The 20,497-nt window shown below is 36.9% G+C and overlaps 1 long non-coding RNA gene across 1 annotated transcript; it reads right to left on the bottom strand.

Moving 5' to 3' along the window:
• Window positions 1-775: 775 nt before the first annotated feature.
• Window positions 776-19,995, bottom strand: LOC129534269 (uncharacterized). The gene is made up of 4 exons (XR_008680790.2): window positions 19,841-19,995; window positions 19,544-19,657; window positions 17,329-17,415; window positions 776-868 (listed from the first exon to the last, which is right to left on the bottom strand). It is a non-coding gene; the product is annotated as an uncharacterized lncRNA (long non-coding RNA).
• Between the last annotated feature and the right edge of the window lie 502 nt (window positions 19,996-20,497).

Genomic DNA, 20,497 nt, shown 5'->3' with positions numbered 1-20,497 from the left:
CCAAATATGAAAATGAGAATACAAAATTCTGAAGATTTTAGTTTTGCTACAGTAATAGATTAGACTACTCTTCTGGAGATTTGATTATGTCCATAGGGCTAGAAACACGCACATACATGCATTTACAGAAAACAGGAGACAGAGGCTGTAATTAGCTATTGAAGTGTGACCTCATTATTTAATGCTTTAACAAGGCATGTATCTACTCAGATAGCTGGAATAATAATGATGGTAGAGCCCTCCAAAGCAATGCACCTCATTTATATATCCATGTGGCAGTATCGTTTCAAGGAATACATTTTGAAATAACAGTAACTTAAAAATCTGTAGTTTACATCAAGGGTTGAAGAGAAGCTACAACTTTTCCAAACCTAGCCTCTCTCCCTACGTATTGGGCCATTCTCACATTGCTAGAAATACCCGAGACTGGGTAATTTTTTTTTTTTTTTTCCGAGACAGAGTTTTGCTCTGTCACCCAGGCTGGAGTGCAGTGGCACGATATCAGTGCACTGCAACCTCCACCTCCCGGGTTCAACCAATTCTCCTGCCTAAGCCTCCGGAGTAGCTGAGATTACAGGGGCCCACCACTGCGCCCGGATAATGTTTGTATTTTTAGTAGAGATAGGGTTTCACCATGTTGGCCAGGCTGGTCTCAAATGCCTGACTTTGTGATCCACCCACCTCGGCCTCCCAAAGTGCTGGGATTACAGGTGTGAGCCACGGCACCCAGTGGAGGCTGTGTAATTTATAACGAAAAGAGGATAAATTAACTCACGGTGCTGCAGGCTGCACAGGAAGCATGGAGTTGGCATCTCCTTCTGGGGAAGCCTCTGGAAGCTTACAATCATGGTGGAAGGTGAAGCAGAAGCTTGTAAGTCACATAGCAAAAACAAGAGGGAGAGAGAGGGGAAGGTGTCACATACTTTTAAACAACGAGATTGCAGGATAACTCATTATTGTGAGGACAGCATCAAGAGGATGGTGCTGAACCATTCATGAGAAATCCACCCCTATGATCTAATCACCTCCCAACAGGCCCCACTTCCAACATTGGGGGACTGCAATTCAACATGAGATTTGAGCAGGGACATGTATCCAAAACGATATCACCCTGCTTTACTATAGTTATTGTAAAATCATTTTCATGAAGAGGCCTAAAGATGCTTATCACAAAATTAATACTCTTAAAAGTACAATGATACTGAATCTTCAGAATAGTTAAGATTTTTGGGGGCTCAACTACAGTAGTTTTAACTATTAATTTATGCACTATTTATTTTAACCTGGAATTTTTATTTTTATAGTTGTTCGAAATAATGAAAACTGCTTCTGATGGTGTAAATGATAAATTCCTATACACTGTTTTACTAGAAGTAGTTCTTTTAGCAATTGTATGACAAAACAAAGGACATTTCTTCTATACACAAAAGCTATCTTTTAATCCACAGATTGTTGTTGGCTTCTGAGATATTAGGTACAAATATTTAGCTTAGCCTCATAAAATATCGCCACTGAACTTAGGTGGAGTTCTGATTGATTTAATGCTGAAGAATGTGGTTTATTATAGCACAGGCAACTGAAAAAGTATATGAAATAATTAAAATTGGAATCAGACACACCCATAGTGCTCACTAGAAAACAATATAATTAAAACCACACGGATATATCATATGACCTTGACCTAAATGGAGTCAGTCTTGGACAATTCAGCAAGGCCTGTTTATCTTTGCCTTTTAATATTTTTGCTCATCCTTCTTCAGTACTGAGAAGAAAAGCAAATGGCTTATTTTTTTTGGAAAGCACCCAAACATCTGTACATGGGTTTCTACTCTACTAACCATCCAACTAGAGCTTGGGTCACTTTCTAAAGTATGTGCAACTCTGTATGCCTGTATGCAGATGCAACAAGGTGGGGCAAAATCTCATTTAATTTAGACAGCATGGTTATGTAACTTAATTAAAAAACTCTTTCAAATATTACATATTCAAGTTTAAACTCTTCTATTTGCCTGTAATTCCTAACGTTTAATGATTGTTTACTTTTAACTTAAACTATTTGTTGTGTACTTGCTAATAAAAAAGATAATTCAATTGCTGTTAGTATTTTCCTACCTTCTCTTTCCATCCCATTTTGTCCTCTACCACAAGAGGCCTGATGCACATCCACGCAGACACCACAGCCTGCATGTTCAAGGTCTTTTCACGTCCCTTTAAACGGCGGCCCTGTAGCCATCCCTCAGGCCTAGAGTTGCATATACTCTAGAGTGTAATCTGCCATCGGAAAATGGATCTAGGGAGGAGGACTGCAAAGACTCTGGAACTGAGCTTGGGGCACTTAGGTCAGAGTTCCAGGTTCCTGAACTATGGTTTAGAAATGGCAGCAGGCAGTTACAGCCTCTGAGTAAGTTCCCTTGATCTATAAGATGTCTTACCCCCATAAGAAGGGGAAGACCAGAAGAGGATAAGAATAGACTCCTTTAAAGTATGGAGGCCCAAGGCAGGGCCACTACTACCTGGGAATATAGAGATCCAGGAAATGAGAGTCACAGTCAAAGAGAGAGTGAGCTGTGCCACCCCTTTGGAGAGCTCTAGTGGAGGAAGCTCTGAGTGAGAGGTAGGCTGAGCCAGACTTTTTGCACTTAAGCAGGGAGCTAGAGAGAGCAGGATTAAACTCCTATATATTATAGATTGGACTTCTTGCACTTCTTATATTCTTTGTATTTAAGCCCTTAGGTATTGGTTTTTCTTAGTGTTATGCAATATATTTTGTATTTTTCAGCCTATCTTAGCTGTGCTGTAGAGAGCTATCGATACTTGAATCAGAACATTTAAAGGGGTCAGCATCTCCGGACAGAAATAATCAAAGAGAGAGGATATTAGGGGGAAGTGAAATTGAAGAGAGCAAGGTCCAGATCATTCAAACTTTGTACAAAGATAACCCTGAAAGTCCTGAGTTTCATTTAATTAAGAGATAATTTCACTTATCTCACTTAACTTGTAATTTGATTTTTATATCACTAAATTAATCTGCATAAATTTATGATACAGACTACAATTTCCTAGCTCAAAAGGGATATATGTCTCCCTATTACCCACTATATCCTGTCTAATGCTTCTTTCACTCATTTAATATTTATTCATCATCTACTGTATATCAAGGACTGCGCTAGGCAATGGAAATACAAAAACAAACAAAATAAACTTGGTCCTGACCACACTCAGGATGCAGTAGAGATGCTAATAGGTAAAGATGATAAGTACTGTGTAATCATAAAGAAAAAGAATAGAGTGTTAGGGAGAAAGTAGGAGACAGAGAAAGTAGGAAAGGGGAGAAAGCAGGAGAAATGAGTATTGGGGAGAAAGTAGGGGAAGGAGGAAGGTATTTACCTACTTCAAATAGGGGAGACTACATTTAAGCAAATACATAAGAAAGAGAAGGAACAGACATTCACAAAGGAGGAAGAAGAGTGTTCTAGGAAAAAGAACAGCATATGCAAAGTCCTTGAGGTGGGGTTATTTGCCTTTTGCAGAAGTGAAAGGACAGTGAACCTAGAGTGTAACAAAGAAGAGGGAGAATGATGTTGGTATTGGCCAGGGACCAAATTAGGCAGGATTTTTTTGGCAATATTCAGGAGTTTGATTTTCTTTCTCACAACAAAGGATTGTCATTGAAGAATTTTCCACAAGGCACTGGCATAAACTGTTTTATATTTTATGAAACTCTCATTTGCTGTGTTGTGAAGAGTGAATTAGAATGGATCATGAGTTGATCCTAAAGTACTATGAAAGGCTGGAATAGGCCAGTGAGAAACCATATGGTTTGGTTTTATTTCACAATAGAAATTAGGGGAATTAGGCAAGTTTGAGATATATTCTGGAGGCAGAATCTGACCAGTTATGTGAAATTTCTCCACTAAGCTGCAGTTTCATAGATACAAATTTGGAAGAAAATAAATCATTGGGATTTTTCTGAGGAGATCACAAAAGCAATAAAAATATTTACTGACAATGATTAGAATATGAACTACAGAATTCAAACTGGAAAAGAACAGATGGAAAGAGAGGAGAGGATCAATGGATGAAAGGAAAATTATGGGGTCAATAAGTTTGAAATGTGAAATTTGTGGAAAAAGAGTAATAGTGTTGATATGAATCTGTCAGATTGTTTGCTTGTTTGTTTGTCTGTTGCATGCCAAGAAGCCAACTGCATGTCCCTTAAATGTTAAAGGGAAAACTATAACCAAATCTTGGATAATACATAGCAAAACCTCATGGAAATTCTAGAAGAGGCTCATGAGAAGACTCAGTGAAACCACCACTCATTTCTGTTTATCTTTGCTCATTTGTTTTTCATCAATGTCCAAGAGATAGGCTTTTTTTCTGACTTCAAAGTGTATTAATATATCTCTAATTATCATTCACCCACATTCAGAGGACAGGGTAGATAAAACATATTGGAAAACTAGAGAAGTAACCATGTATCAATAAACCATACAGCTTGAGTAAGAGAGCTAGAGGCACAAAAGGTTGTAGTTGGAGAGTGGAGTGTTAGAAAACTGTGAATTCAGAAACAGCGCAATTTCAGATGACAAGAAGGTGTGATATGGGGTGGGAACGGAGTACTGCAAGAGAAGTTCTTGTCAGGGAATCAAAGCTATTCATTATCTATTGAGCAAAGTAAGAAACAAAGGATTTTTCCTGCCTGGGGTGTGGGAAGAGCTAAAGAGCAAGAATCAAAATGAAGACTACCAATCAGAAGACCAAACTGGAGGTCATGGAAAGAACAGACAGAGAATTTTGTGGGTTAAAGATGGTAAATTTTTAATCTTAAAGGAGCACTGTATTTTATGGAGCAATGGAGACAAATAAGGAGCAATGGGGACACACAGCACAGGTCTCAGCCCCGCACTGGCCCCAGTGGCCTATTGTTCCCTTTATCCCTCCAGGTTTCTGCATTATCCCTTGCAATTCTCCTATATCTTCTGATATCTTTGTATTTAATCCTTTGGCAAATGAACTCTTGTTGGAATTTGGGTGTATCATTAATTTCCTTTTAGGACCCTAAATGATCCAACGGTTACTCTAAAACATCTTGTTCCCATTTTTCTCTTTCATATATGTTGGTAAATAACAATTGTATTAGTCTGTTTTCACACTGTTGATAAAGACATACTCAAAACTGGGCAATTTACAAAAGAAAGAGGTTTAATGGACTTACAGGTCTACGTGGCTGGGGAGGCCTCATGATCATGGTGGCAGGCGAAAGGCACATCTCACATGGCAGCAGACAAGAGAGCTTGTGCAGGAAAACTCCTCTTTTTAAAACCATCAGATCTCATGAGACTTATTCACTACCATGAGAACAGCACAGGAAAGACCTGCTCCCATGATTCAATTATCTCCCACCAGGTCTCTCCCACCACACATGGGAATTCAACATGAGATTTAGGTGGGGACACAGCCAAACTATATCAATAATGATTAAATGTTGGGTAATTATAAATAACCCAAAACTGTGTATATATCATCTAATACTAGATATGCAGTAGATTGTGCTACCTCCATATTAAGGGCAAGGAAACTAAGGCTCAGGAATGTTAAGTTGTGTAGTCAGTAAGTTGCAGAACCAGTCTGAGTCCAATACCTGTACTCTTAAATAAAATTGCTATACCAATTCTGACAAGGGGAACACCAAGAAGAGAGGGCCTCATCTCTGCCCGTAAGGAGAGAAGCATATTTTTGGCTAAAAAATTAATTAATGTATGTGTGTATGCAGGGACGTATGAATGTATGAATATGTATACAGACACGTACACCATACACATATAAAACTTACAATTAATAAGTGATGATTTTCTTGGGTAGACGTAAATGGCAGAAGTGTTTAAAAAAGTGTATGTATTCTAACGAAGAAGGAAGACAAAAGAAGAAAATGGTATACATTCTAAACAATGAATGTTATTTGTTTTTTATCTACAAACAATGTGCCTTGTATTCTTTGGAAATGAAAACTACTAGAGTTTTTGAAACTTTTAGTTATAAAGGATGTGCGTGTGTCTGTCTTTGTGTCTCTGCAGTGTGTGTATGAGTGTACGTGCGTGTATTCTTCAAACAACAAACTCGTTGGTTGGTATAGAAAAAATCCACTTGAAAACTTGCCTGAATTTTATCAAAATAGGTCATGGCTTTGTGAAGTTTGCTTGATGCAAGCAGCATTTATTTTAGAAGTAGGAAGGTTAAGCCATTCTTTGCATATAGTTAGTCACACAGGAAAATAGCTCAGTAAATTCAAAGCATGAAGAGCAAAGTTGTTATGATTACATTCTATTTCCATTTCATCTGACCTTACGGTGTGTGCTCATTATTTTCTGCTGCTTATCCAACCCATTCCCTAGTCCCCCTGAGTCTGAGGTCAATGCAATGGCATTTCCCCTTGAGAGCATTATTACCTCACACCCTATAATTGGCTAGTGGAATTAAAGAGCTTGTGGTTATGGGAACAGAAAATTCCCCCTTTGATAAAAATGCAGAATTGTCATCGTTTGATTTACTTTTAGCCATTCAAACATTATTCAGTATTACAAGTTAAAAAACATTATTTTATTATTTTTTCTAAACAAAATTTGAGATGTTTGCTATAAAAGTGGGCTGGCTAAAAACGATTAGAAAATACATTAACAACTTGGAGAAATTCCAGATACTATCAATCCAGACACTTTTGTTGTAGAACAATCCTTCGACATCATTTATAATTCATGGGAGAGTTGTTTTCACATAAGGGAAGTTATCTTCCAAGGTCATACAGAAGAGAGCATACAATATCTGACACAACAGAAACTGACAGAAGGAGTGTTCTTGGGGTTTTAAATTTGTCATTTTATCTGTAAAAACACAAATATGTTTTTTATAAAATAGCCCGTTTATGATATGGCATTTCTGTTGTCAATACTTTACAGAAGGTGAGAACAGTAGTTGGTGTATTTCAGGGAAATTTTTGAATCTTTTCTGAAGATACCAGAACTAGAAAACTAAGTTGAAAATCCTACCATCCCCAAAGTGCATCTCTTAGGAGCAGAAGCTGAGGTGCATAAGTTTTTCCTTGGTAATCTTGTAAACAATAACTCTTAACCACTGGTGGCAAGGGGATGTGTCCATTCAGTACCATCAAAGACAGTTGAAATCAAAGCAACTGAAAATGGAGGTCAGTTGGGTAGAGGCTACCCACTAATGAAATCTAATACAGACATTGATAAAAATAGCTTTCATATTCATTGAAACTGGATAGTTCATATAGGCTTTTTTCAATTATATTTTAGATTGTTACATAATTAGGTACTGTTACTTCTGATTACTTGGCAGAATGCAAATAGAAATCTTACATGCATGCCATGCCCTAGAGAGAAAGAGCAGGTAGAAAGGAGAGGGAGATGCAGAGGGACAGGGAGAGGGAGGGAGAGGGAGGAAGAGAGAGAGAGAGAGAGAGAAAGAGAGATTAGGAGATGGCAATGTGCAGTGCAGCTAACATTCTTGTAGAATATTGAATATTTAGCATCCTTCACACTTTCTGAACACCAAACAAGATTTCTGGGGTCAAGATTATTCCAAGTACAGACTTCCCTTTGTTTCATTCTAAGGCTTAAAAAATGGCCTTTTTTTCCTAGGACAGCAGCATTCCTGAAGGCTACAAACACAAGAGAAGGGAAAATGTTCATGAATCAAATCAACCAAGTTGTGCTTGTGTGTATTCTATGCACTGTAGACAATGTGGAAGAAACAAGAGGTGTATAAGGGACTATTTTGAAAACCGAAAGAACTGAGCTTTCAGATGCCAAGAACACCAAAACATACAAGGCAACTAGGGATCAGCCGGACCACAAAGTCCGGTGAAATCTAAAACCTCACTCTTTGGGGAGGCTGAAGACTTGATTCAAATTGTACCTCATTTTTCACTAACATGCTGGGCTCCTCTACCTTGGGTAACTTTAAACCATATGGACCTCAGCTGATTAATCTATTAATGAGGAATATGTTCTAGATTAGGGATTAGCATGCATGCTGGAGTCTTCCCTGTTCCTCCACCCACACCACCAATAGGCTTGGATGGTCACACCTTTTCTTGTTGAATCTAAAAATGCTGCATGTACTCTGTGTCATGTGTATGACAGAAATATAAACAGGAAGATGGGAAAAGAAGGTCTTAAATTATAGTCTTTTATGGTAAACAAACTGGTTTGGATTAATCTTATCCTAAATCAACTGGTTTCTTAATATCTACTATGCATGAAAATAACCCTGGAAGATTTTCTTTTAAATAGCAGTGTTCAATTCAAGCCTTATCTTCAAAACTCCAAATTCAGTTGTTTTGGGGACAGAACCTGAGCATCCCCTTTTTGAAAAGCACCTCTCATGAATCTTATGTCCTGAAAGGGTTAATAACCATTAATTTGAAGGGGGAGTGGACCTAAAGGGATCAAAACAGTCACACTGGACAATACTTCCCAGGTAAGCATAACAAACAGAAGAGAGAGAGGGAAATACCAGGAGAGCTTGCTGCAGTATGTCTCTGTGTAGGAGGAAGGGATTTTGTTGGGCTTTAAAGGTTTAAGCAGGATCTAAATAAATATTGAAAAGGGAGGACAGAAAATTTCAGATTGAGGAAGCAGAATAGATAAAAACCACAAAAATGAAAAGCAATGTCATGAGCAGAAAGATGTTAAGGCTGCTCATGTTGTGAGCTATGAGAAATTAGATCTGCTAAGTGTAGGGAAGATATTGAAATTGACCAGCTTTTATCCTTTAAAGGTTCTTTGAATTGTTCCTATGCAACTGACGTAGGAGTGTTACAAAAGCATTCAACCTAAATTTTAAGTGACTGAATAAATACGTTTTAAATACTTATAGAAAAAAATCAGTCTTTTGATCTGACCAACAGAGAAGCCCTTACTCTAGTAGGAAATGCTGGTAACTAGAAATTCTGCTCTTCTTGTTTAGATCCTAGAAGGAAATGTAAATTGCTTCTGAAAATGTTTTCCTATGAAACCAGTGTAAGAATTCCACAACCAGCGGAACATAATTTAACTTAGTGCTAATGTTAGAGAAAACCCATACCATAAGAGTTCTTTCTTTTTTTATAACAATGTTGAAACCACTGGGGCAGAAAATGAAATTATTTTATACATCATTATGTCACCATAAAGGCTAACAGAGAGCTTTATAGAATGTGAGTATTTGGTACATGTATGAAATTAACAAAATATAATCAGTTCAGGGTCCCTCTATTTTCTTTTCCAATTACTGCTTTTTTTTGTTTTCTAGCATTTGAGTTCTCGTAGCTGCATCTTTTTCCTAACTAAAGCCTTTTTGTTTGCTGTTTTCTCAGCCAACATAAATCATCCATCCAGCAAGCTTCTCAGTTGAGGAAACATTTCTCATTTAGGATACATACAGTTTAGGATACATTTCTAAAGTTATTTGTAAGATAATATGAGCTCTTAAATAACTTGAGAAAAAAATCATTTAACATGATGTAAAGCATGATAGATATACCTAGACCATGAAAAAAGAGCTTTACACATGATTTCTTTGCTATTTAACTTTGGGTTTTCTAGGCTGCTAAAAATAACCCAGGCACACCTGTGTTATTAATTGATACTTTATACTGTAGCGTTTGGGTTATACTGTGTTTCCACTTAAGTGTTGATGGATAGGCAGCTGCTTAAATTTATCTGGTACATTTGAATGATTTCAAGTTAGCAGCATTTTCCATGATTAGCACAGTAATAATAATAGTAACTCATGAAATGTAAAGCTCTTCATTTAGTTCTGTCAGTGATAGGTCATTATAGTTAATCTTGGCCTTTCTGCTTCCAGTAACTGCTACACAAATAAGAGATTGCATTAGGTAATAATAATAATAATAATTCAATAGAGAATCAATGCTATGCATAAGCATAGAGAAGTTGTTTCTCAAACATTTGCTACTCTCCCTTTTATAGGCAAGCTGGAAATCATATTTTTTTCCCCACAGGCTGTAAACATTCACGAAATGTCTTAATGTCAGTGAGTATCCTCCAATTTATATTTTTTAAAAAACATATGTTTATGAACCCAAAACAGAGAGGAATTCAAAAGTTTGGGGTTTGGATCAGAATAGGCCCAGACAGCTGGTGTCAGCTTGGAGGGTCTCCTAAAGAAGGCACATTCAAAGGAAAAAAGTTTGGTTGTTTTCATTGTGAATGGATTCCACTTAGATCAATAATTTCTCAGTATTAAACTAAGCCAAAATTTTCCACTTCTCATCCAAATTGCTGTTGGATTTTTTTTTAAACTCATCCATCATCTTCCTATCTCATATAATACATTTTCATTTTATTATGTATTCCCTTCTAGCCTTTTAACCAGTAAGTTTTTTAGTCATATGCTATGTATATATGAGTATTCTGTAAACACAAATATATTTCCTTGTATATTTAGGAAATAATATTAGCACTATTTCAATATGGCAAAGAAAGAATGTCCAGTCCAACTAGCCATCTGTTAGACTAGATGTTTTTATGCTACATCCCTGTAGGGATTGTCTGAGTCAGGCATGAATACTCACAGTGATGAATAATTCACTACCGCTGGAAATCTTTGGATAACTCAATTCGTATTTGAAAATTCTCTCTACAATGTAGTAGGATACTTTCTGCATATCGTTCTCTCTCCAGTCTTTAACAACATTAAGATAGAGTCTAATGTGTCTTCCACATGCTAGTGTACATGCTAGTCACATTTCTTGCAGTAATTCCTCATATGACATAGTTTCCAAATCCATCCCTTATCAAATAAATTTCAAGACATTATCTTTCTAATTATAGAAAGATGCATCTATTCAGAGATGCAAGTATTAGAGTATGTAAGCAAAATATGTAAGGCAAAGTATTAGCTTGGATTTTTGTTTGGTTTTGTTTGTTTGTTTTTGGTTTTGTGTCCTTCTTGTTGACTGTATCAAAGTTTACCATTGAATAAAATGACAAGTTATGTAGTTTGGATGTTTATCCCAGCCCAAATTTCATATTGAAATGTAATCCTCAATGTTGGAGGTGGGGCCTGCTGGGAGATGTTTGGATCATCGGGGCGAATCCTTCATGAATGGCTCGGGCCATCCCCTTAGTGATAAGTGACCTCTCACTCTCAGTTCATGGGATATCTGGTCCTTGAAAAGTGTGTGGCACCTTCCCTCCTGCCCCCACTCTCTCTCTCTCTGTTTTGCTCATGCTTTTGCCATGTAACATGCCTGCTCCCCCTTTGCCTTCTGGCATGGTTGTAAACTTCTCAAGGCCTTCCACAAGCCAAGTAGATGTTGGCACCATGCTTCCTGTAAAGCCTGCAGAGCCGTGAGCCAGGTAAACCTCTTTTCTCTATAAATTACTCAGTCTCAGTTATTTCTTTATAGCACTGCAAGAATGGCCTAATACAACAAGGTTGCTAGCCAGTTGAACAGATACTGTTAGTTGTTCACCGTAACTCGTTGTGTTCACTACAACCATGGTTTATTCTTACCAGTTGAATTTCTAATGTATTCAAGTATCTAGCATGAGAGAAGATATCTCTATCCTGAACTTAAGGTTAAATCAGAGTCCATGTTAATTATGATGATTTGTTTTCCTTGTCAGAATTGATTAAGGAGTAGTCATGTGACCCAGGTCTAGTCCATGAGATGTGTGAGAAACCTGCTGTGAGGGAGTAGGGAGACAGGCTTCTGAAAAGTTTTTCTTACAAGTGAAAAGAGAACACATAAAGGAACAGCTTCTGTGGGACACTATCTTATCTGCCTGTGATGGCTGGAAATGTGACAGCCTTCTTGTAAGCATGAGGTGGACTGAGCAGATGACAGACAGACACACAGATGATGACAAATCAGTTCTTTTTCATTTGTTTTTAAGGTTATTGAGATACAATTTAAATAGAGTAAAACTACAGATACATAAATCTATGAGTTTTGACAAATGTGTATAGTCATATAGAAATATCACAATCAAGATATAGAATAGTTTTATCACCCCAACAAGTTCCCCATGCCTCTTCATAGTCAATCATCTCTCCCCAACCCTGACCATTGGTAACCACTGATATTTTTTCTGTCATAGTTTTGACTTTTTCAGATGTCATATAAATAGAGTTATATAGTATACAGCCTTTGAGTCAGGATTTTAAAATTTAGTATAATAAGTTTGAGGCTCACCCATGTTATTACCTAAAACAGTAGGATGTTCCTTTTAATTGCTGAGTAGTATTCCATTTTATGGACGTGTAATGTGAACATTGGTTCTTAATGGTATTCAGCCACAGAATTAACCAGATTGAAAGCCATCCTACTCTGGGACACATTGATAGGTGAGATTTTTTTTCTTTTAAACTATTTTGGTATTTTTTGTCCAGCTCATTCTAGCTGATATATCAGATTGATCCATCCTACCACAAATAATGTCAAGGATTGAGTTCAAATGTCAGATAGCATGTTGATTCCTGCTGAGCATTTCACCTAAATGCTGAGTCATTCCAAGTAAGTTTGTCTAAAATTACTATCTATAGCCTGTTCACTTAAATTCTATTTTAATAGATTGGGCACACAGTGGCTGTCAAAATTTGTTTTGGCCCTGATTTTGTCATTTAATAAGTATGCTATTCTATTGAGTTTATCCTGCTATAGTTTGGGTGAGCCTACCATCTTTTATTTTATTTATTTATTTATTTGTTTGTTTGTTTGTTTGTTTGTTTGTGAGAGGGAGTCTCACTCTGTCATCCAGGCTGGAGTGCAGTGGCGTGATCTTGGCTCACTGAACATCGCAGGTTCAAGTGATTCTCCTGCCTCAGCCTCCCGAGTAGCTGGAATTATGCCACACCCAGCTAATTTTTGTATTTTAGTAGCAAGGTTTCTCCATGTTGGCCAGGCTGGTCTTGAACTCCTGACCTCAAGTGAGCCACCCGCCTCAGCCCCCTAAAGTGCTGGGATTACAGGCGTGAGTCACCGTGCCCGGCCGACCATCTATCAGCTAATACAACATATCTCTATAACAAAAATTACTTACATTGAAATCCAAGCATATTGTCTTTCATTATATTTTTTCTTTCTTTTTAGGCAATGCATTTACCCTTCTCAATAGAGATGAGCATATTATTCCAATTGTTTTTAGATTTTCCCCAAACCTATTTTTCTCTTTGGAATGCTTGTTCTTAATAATGTATAGAGCTAATCTAAATTAATTATTCTCCATACTAATGTTCAATTATTTGGGCAAAATTTAAGATGTTTACACTCTGCTAAATATTTTACTTATATTCTCTCAGTTAGTCTTTACAATTATTATCTCAACTGTATAGATGAGGAAACTAAGGCTTAAATCTCACATCACCCAAGGTAACATGTCTTAAATAAAATTATCTACACTCAAATTTACAAAATGTCAAACAAATAAATTATTTACAACAATGTGTTTTCCTTTTGAAATATGCCTTTGTAGCTATAAGGAGAAGGTTTAATTTTATTTCATTAATTTCTCAATATTTTAAAAAATAAATATATCAGTCTTCTACACTAAAACCCAATGGCTGCATTCAGTATAAATGTATTTATATGATTTTGTATCTATTTCATATTTTGCAAATTGTTCTAGCTAAAAGCAGAGTAGTATCAATACAAATGATTATCTATACATATGGTGGCCCCCTAGCATCTAACAACATTCTTCAATAAGCCTCTATATCTTGTCACTCATGTCCTGAAATACAGGTCTATGTCTCAATAGATATAATAGTTGTATGCAGCTGCTCTGCCATTTGTTTTTCCTCATAGATGGAATATTGATGCCCCAAATCATATACTAAAAGGACACTGACAAAACAGAGAAGCTTCTGCTGGCACTTTACAAAATTTCATTTATGACATGATACAACACCATGAGGTTATTTTCTAAATCATCTGTTTAAGCAAGGGCATCAGTACCCTTTCATAGCAAGACATAAAGCAGGTTGCCCTGGAGAGTTAACTGGTATCCCTGCCCAATGGCCATTTTCCCACTAATTTATTTTTACAGTCAGTCAGGGTATTCAGTCCTGTCTCCATTAATCATCTCCAGGGGAATGAGCCAACAAAGGTTATGATGCTCTGTTTTAGGATGTCAGTCTTATTTGTCTTGAATAAAAAAAATCTCCTAGACAATTAGCCATGGCAATTCCAAAGCTGACAATTGGAGGCCTTTCTTCAATTTAGGAAAGAACCCTGGGAAGTGACAAGAAAGACTGCAAAGTAAGGGAATTTCCCTATTCTAGTTATGCTGAGACTAATGTGAAATGTGTACAGGAATATCTCATAGATATTGTGGGTTCAGTTCCAGACAACCACAATGAATCAAATATTGCAATAAAAAAAGCTACACAAATTTTTTGGTTTCCAGTGCATATAAAAGTTACACTATAGTGGCCGGGCACAGTAGCTCACTCCTGTAATCCCAGCACTTTGGGAGGCCGAGGCAGGCGGATCACGAGGTCAGGAGATTGAGACCATCCTGGCTAACACGGTGAAACCCCGTCTCTACTAAAAATACAAAAAATTAGCCGGGCATGGTGGCGGGCACCTGTAGTCCCAGCTACTGGGGAGACTGAGGCAGGAGAACGGCGTGAACCCAGGAGGCGGAGCTTGCAGTGAGTGGAGATTGCACCACTGCACTCCAGCCTGGGCGAGAGAGCAAGACTCTGTCTCAAAAAAAAAGAAAAAAAGTTACACTTTAGTATAGTGTGCAATAACATTATAGCCAAAAATGTACATACTCTAATTAAAAACATTTTATTAAAAAATGCTAATGATCAGCTGAGCCTGCAAAGAGTCCTTATCTTTTTGTTTGTTTGTTTTTTGGCTGGTGGAGGGTTTCGCCTCAATGTTGATAGCTGCTGACTGATCAGGACGGTGGCTGCTGAAGGTTGAGGTTGCTGTGGCACTTTCTTAGGATAACAATAAAGTTTACTGAATGCAATAGCATGCAATGCATTTTGATAACATTTTACCCACAGTAGAATTTTTTTTCAAAACTAGAGTCAATCCTCTCAAACCCTGCCACTGCTTTATCAGCCACACTTATGTAAAATTCTAAGCCATTTATTGTCATTTCAACAATGTTCACAGCATCTTCATCAGGAGTAGATTTCATCTCAAGAAAACTACTTTGTTTCCTTATTTATAAAAAAAATCTCCTCATCCGTTTGCGTTTGATCATGACATTGCAGCAATTCAGTCACATCTTCGGGTTCCACATCTACTTCCAGTTATCTTGCTATTTTTACCACATCCACATTTACTTCCTCCACTTTAGTGGAGGGTTCAATGGTCTTGAACCCTTCAACACCATTCATGAGGGCTAGAATTAACTTATTTCAAACTCCTGTTAATGTTGATATTGTGACCTCCTCCCATGAATCACAAATGTTTTTAATGGCATCTTTCCAGAAGGTTTTCAAGTTCAATTTACTTTGACCAGATCCATTGGAGGAATTAATATCTATGGCAGCTACAGCCTTATAAAATTACTTCTTAATCCATGGGCTGCAGAATGGAGGTGTTATTAGGCACGAAAACAACATTAATCTTCTCATACATCTTCATCAGAGCTCTTGGGGCACTAGCTGTCTTGGCAGTGAGCAGCAATATTTTGAAACGAATCTTTTTTTCTGAGCAGTAGGTCTCAACAGTGGGCTTAAAATATTAAGTAAAACACGCTGTAAGCAGATGTACTGTCATCCAGGCATCATTGTTCCATTTATAGCACACAGGCAGAGTACATTTAGAGTAATCCTTTAGGGCCCTAGGATTTTCAGAATGGTAAATGAGCATTGGCTTCAACTTAAAGTCATGAGCTGCCTTAGCACCTCATAAAAGAGTAAGTCTGTCCTTTGAAACTTTGAAGCCAGGCAGTGACTTCTCCTTTGTAGCTCTGAAAGTTCTAGATGGCATCTTCTTCCAATAGAAAGCTTTTTCATCTACATTGAAAGTCTGTTGTGTATTGTAGCCACCTTCATCAAACATCTTAGCTAGGTCTTTCTGGATAATTTGCTGTAGTGTCTACGTCAGCACTTGCTGCTTCACCTTACACGTTGATGTTATGCAGACAGTTTTATTCCTTAAACCTTAGGACTTATGGACCAACCTCTGTCAGTTTCCAACTTTTCTTTTGCAGCTTCCTCACTTTTCTCAACTTTCATAGAATTGAAGATATTTAGATTCTTGCTCCGGACTAGGCTTTAGTTTAAAGGAATGTTGTAGCTGGTTTGATCTTCTATCCCGACCACTAAAATTTTCTCCATATCAACAATAATGCTGTTTTGCTTACTTATTCATGTGTTCACAGGAGTAGCACTTTAATTTCTCTTAAAAACTCTTCCTTTACATTCACAACTTAGCTAACTGGTTGGGGCAAGAGGCCTAGATTTCAGCCTATCTTGAGTTTCAACATGTCTTTCACAGTAAGCTTAATCATTTCTAGCTTTTGACTTAAAGTGAGAGATGTGTGATTCTTCCTCTCACTTGAACACTTAGAGGCCACTGTAGGGATTTTAATTGGTCTAATTTTTGTTGCTGTTTGTTTGTTTTTGAGACGGAGTCTCACTCTGTTGCCAGGCTGGAGTGAAGTAGCACAATCTCCGCTCACTGCAACCTCCGCCTCCCGGGTTCAAGCTATTCTCCTGCTTCAGCCTCCTGAGTAACTGAGACTATAGGAACATGCCACCACGCCCAACTAATTTTTTTGTATTTTTAGTAGAGACAGGGTTTCACCATGTTGGCCAGAATGGTCTCAATCTCCTGACCTCATGATCCACATGTCTCAGCCTCCCAAAGTGCTGGGATTACAGGTGTGAGCCATGGGTCCCGGCCTCCTTAATTGGTCTGATTTTAATATTGTTAAAATTAGAGAATAGGGAGGCCCAAGAAGAGGGAGAGAGACAGGGAAGTGGCCTGTCAGTGAAGCAGACAGAATATGAACAACATTTATTGATTAAATCTGCTGTCTTATATGGGCATAGTTCATGGCACCCTGAAACAATTACAATAGTATTATCAAAGGTCATTGATCACTGATCACCATAACAGATACAATAACAATAATAAATTGAAAATCGTGTAAATTATCAAAGTGTGACACAAAGACAGGAAGTAAACACATGCTGTTGGAAAAATAGTGTCAATAGACTTGCTCAGTCATAGTTACCATAAAACTTGTGTCTGCAAAAATTCAGTATCTGCTAAGTGCTATAAAACAAGTTGCCCACAAAGAAGTATGCAAACAGGATTCTTACTTCATGAGACAATTGCTTCACCTCCAAGCATGAATGTCTTCACAGTAATAATGACAGATGCCTCTGCTGTAGCTTTCTGAAGCAGATCTATTATAAACAAAGTGATTTGAACCCATTAGCAGTAAAGATGATCAGCCTATTTTTTAAATAGTAGATAGTTTGATTTTCCTCAATTAACTTGAACAGATATGGCACTAAGGAGAAAATGTATGCATAGTGCACAGAAAACTATTTTGGGAGAACTGGGAAATGCATTCTTTGGGGAACGCACTCTGTTTCAAACCCAGTCTCTGACATTGACATCCAAGTAATCTCGGCCAATTCCAGAGTTTCTCTGTGCCAAAGTTCCCTTATCTTATCTTATAGAACACAACGTTGCCTACCCACCACATAGCGTTACTGAGAAGATTAAATAACATATTTCATTTAAAGTGCAGAGAACTGTATATAGCACATTATAGATGTTCAATTAACAGTAGCTATCATTATTATTGTGGCAGTTGCTGTTGTATATGTGAATTACAGTTCTACTTTTAGACATCATTTGGAGCTATATGTACCTTGTAGGTATCAGAATCATCAAATCATTTGGATTCCACAAATACTACACCATCTAAATCAAAAGTAAAAAATCCTATGTTTTTGAAATATATTTTTTCAAGGAAAAGACTTAAAAATAATAAACTTTTTCAGATATTTAAATATAAGATACATAAATATTCTGTTATTCAGCATGAAAATGTGCTTTCTACGTCGTGGTTTCAGTTGTTTTCAAAATATATTTGTTCTCATCTAGAAGGCACTGATAGAGAAACAAACAAACAAACAAAAAAAGGTAAAATAAGAATCACCCTTAATAAGTATATTTTACTGAATCACCAGAGAAATATTCTTCGTGTCACATGGCTTTTCCACACTTTTCCGTTTGAACTATTTCTTATATCTCTTTGCCTTTGAACTAAAAAAAAGCATAATCAAGTATTTATAAATAATAGCAATGATATGCTAGGTAATATGTGTGGAGTGCACATAAATGCCCAACACTATTGTTTCATGTGTATTATCTTGTGAGGTCTTCACAATGAATGTATGAGGTCTTATTATTATTGTCATTTTTTAGATGGAGAAACTAAGGCACAGAGAATTTTGAAAACTTGTTCCAATGTATCTAGTAAGAAAAAGGGCTGACACTGAATCCCTATGGAGTATGCTGTTCACCAACTGCACTTCACTTCCTCTAAAGCCAGCTGTCCAGAGCATGGCCATAGTGCCACACTCCCACTGATTATAACTGTCCACTTGGCTTGACTGGCCATCTAACAATAATCTTCCGGTTATTTTTTACAGAATTCCATTTTTACCCATTCTAGTTTTTTTAAAATATATTTTATATCAAAAACAAACTCTCATAAGCACAAAAAATGAAGGTTACTCGAGTCTGATTTCCTTCACACCCACAGGTGTGGTGAATGAACCTTCCATGTGCAGACGGTGAGTCAAAAGAAACATCTGTATATCGCTAATGTCTAGATTTGCTAAATTGGACTATAAACTAATTGAATCAACTACTGAACACATCTCCACTACTGAAACACCTACCTCATTCAGTTTTGTCACAGTTTGGTGGGGATAAGTGATTACCATTATGATGCCTTCACTACACTTCTGGAATTTCCATTTATATCTGAAGAACATTTCTTTGTGTTTCTTTTTAATTCTCCTTGGAGATGAATAGTCACATGTCAAAGGAAAGGGATTAAATTTTGCATAAAGCCAAAATTCATTTAAACAAAAGGATAGAAAAAGGAATACTTTAGCACTATGGCCAAAGAAAGAGAGACAAAATAAGATAGAAAGGGAAAAGAAAGAGAGAAAGATAGCAAATGGAAAAAGAGAAAAAGAAAAAAATGTCTTCTCTGTATGGTTATAATAGATCCAGAATGTGATTCTGAATAAAGAGTCACCAAGAACATTTTGAGTGGTATTAAATTGCATTCATTGTAATATGTGCGTAACCTCCACAGATGATAATGTCTAGAAAGTAAAAATCAATTTGCTAAAGCTCTGAGAAAAAATACTCTCAATTTTATCTTATTTTACCTTTTTTTTTTTTTTACAGGCACTAAGTAAAAACTCCTATATCTTTGAATCTCCATAGAAGATCATGAGATAGTGAAGAAAAGGAGTTTGTTGGAATGTGGACTTGTATTCAAACCTGTTTGTGTGCCCCTCTCTTGATTTCTTAAGCAGCCAAATGCCTCATTTCTGCATACTGTTATTCTTCCTTGGGCCTGCTGCTCTGGAATTTTTGACTCTAATCCAACTGCAACTGTGGAAAGAGAGTAGTTTTAATAATAGTGGAAACTTACTGTTATTATTCAAACTTTACATCATCCTGAAACGAAAATATTTGTTTGTAAAATACAGCCTTTTGTAAGCCCACATTATCTAACACTCTATTCTTAGGTTCAATTAGCAAAAGCACTTGCTTTCTTTTCAGGGTTTTTCTCACCTTTCTCAGCTAGATCACTTCCTAAACTGTATTCTTCACCATCCTTCCCTCCTCGTAGCCAAATAATTTTAGTCTCAGGAAAGAACTCTTTGGGTTGTATTGTTTATGGCAGGATCAGTTTTGCTAATTCTTCCTGAGCGTTCTCAAAGTGTGGCTTTTTTCCAAAGCTGAAATGCAAAATAATGTGATTTCCGTGGTTTCCTGCATGATCCAATTTAAGGCATTTGGAGTGCTTATATTTTATAGCATTAAAAGGTATTCCTTAAATTTTTAATTGAAATAATCCCTAAAAATTATTTGCATGGTCAGTAATAGATAAATTATGTGGTCAATTAATGAGTACCATTATAAACATGTGGTTACGTAACCTCTAAACCCAAAGATCTATCACAAATAAATAAAGTAGAATCCAAATCCTATGAGAACAAATTACATGCCTCTAGTTTCCCTTTGGAAACAGCTGTACTGAATCAGGTAGATGATGAAGGCCAACTACACTTGGCTTTGAGAGTTGGCTTTAATTAGCATCCATGACTTTCACTAAAATTTATGTGAATAAACTTTCTTTGGACATAATGGTCCCTGCTGTTTTGTTATCTCATGCAATGCTCGTTGGCTTCCGTATTCAAAGTGCTGTAGTATGCCCAGGGCCTGTGT

The sequence above is a fragment of the Gorilla gorilla genome, chromosome 5 (assembly GCF_029281585.2).
Source record: "Gorilla gorilla gorilla isolate KB3781 chromosome 5, NHGRI_mGorGor1-v2.1_pri, whole genome shotgun sequence".
Lineage (NCBI taxonomy): Eukaryota > Metazoa > Chordata > Mammalia > Primates > Hominidae > Gorilla > Gorilla gorilla.
This window is presented reverse-complemented; position numbering and strand designations above follow the sequence as displayed.